This window comes from Bison bison, unplaced genomic scaffold, assembly GCF_000754665.1.
Source record: "Bison bison bison isolate TAMUID 2011002044 unplaced genomic scaffold, Bison_UMD1.0 scf7180017864358, whole genome shotgun sequence".
In the NCBI taxonomy this organism is placed as follows: domain Eukaryota; kingdom Metazoa; phylum Chordata; class Mammalia; order Artiodactyla; family Bovidae; genus Bison; species Bison bison.
In genome coordinates, this window is record NW_011494930.1 from 3,427,280 (window position 1) to 3,428,330 (window position 1,051).

Sequence of the window (1,051 nt, forward strand, 5' to 3'; positions counted from 1 at the left end):
TCTTTGGAGAAATGTCTATTTAGTTCTTTGGCCCATTTTTTGATTGGGTCGTTTATTTTTCTGGAATTGAGCTGTAGGAGTTGCTTGTATATTTTGAGATTAGTTGTTTGTCAGTTGCTTCATTTGCTATTATTTTCTCCCATTCTGAAGGCTGTCTTTTCTCCTTGCTTATAGTTTCCTTTGTTGTGCAGAAGCGTTTAAGTTTAATTAGGTTCCATTTGTTTATTTTTGCTTTTATTTCCAATATTCTGGGAGGTGGGTCATAAAGGATCCTGCTGTGATATATGTTGGAGAGTGTTTTGCCTATGTTCTCCTCTAAGAGTTTTATACTTTCTGGTCTTACATTTAGATCTTCAATCCATTTTGAGTTTATTTTTGTGTATGGTGTTAGAAAGTGTTCTAGTTTCATTCTTTTACAAGTGATTGACCAGTTTTCCCAGTACCACTTGTTAAAGAGATTGTCTTTAATCCATTGTATATTCTTGCCTCCTTTGTCAAAGATAAGGTGTCCATAGGTGTGTGGATTTATCTCTGGGCTTTTTATTTTGTTCCATTGATCTATATTTCTGTCTTTGTGCCAGTACCATATTTTTTTTGATGACTGTGGTTTTGGAGCAGAGCCTGAAGTCAGGCAGGCTGATTCCTCCGGTTCCATCCTTCTTTCTGAAGATTGCTTTGGCTATTCGAGGTTTTTTTGTATTTCCATAGATATTATGAAATTGTTTGTTCTAGCTCTGTGAAAAATACCATTGGTAGCTTGATAGGGATTGCATTGAATCTATAGATTGCTTTGGGGAGTATACTCATTTTCACTATATTGATTCATCTGATCCATGAACATGGTATACTTCTCCATCTATTAGCGTCCTCTTTGATTTTTTTCACCAGTGTTTTATAGTTTTATATATATACAAGTCTTTTGTTTCTTTAGGTAGATATATCCCTAAGTATTTTATTCTTTTTGTTGCAATGGTGAATGGGATTGTTTCCTTAATTTCTCTTTGTATTTTCTCATTATTAGTGTATAGGAATGCAAGGGTATTTCTGTGTG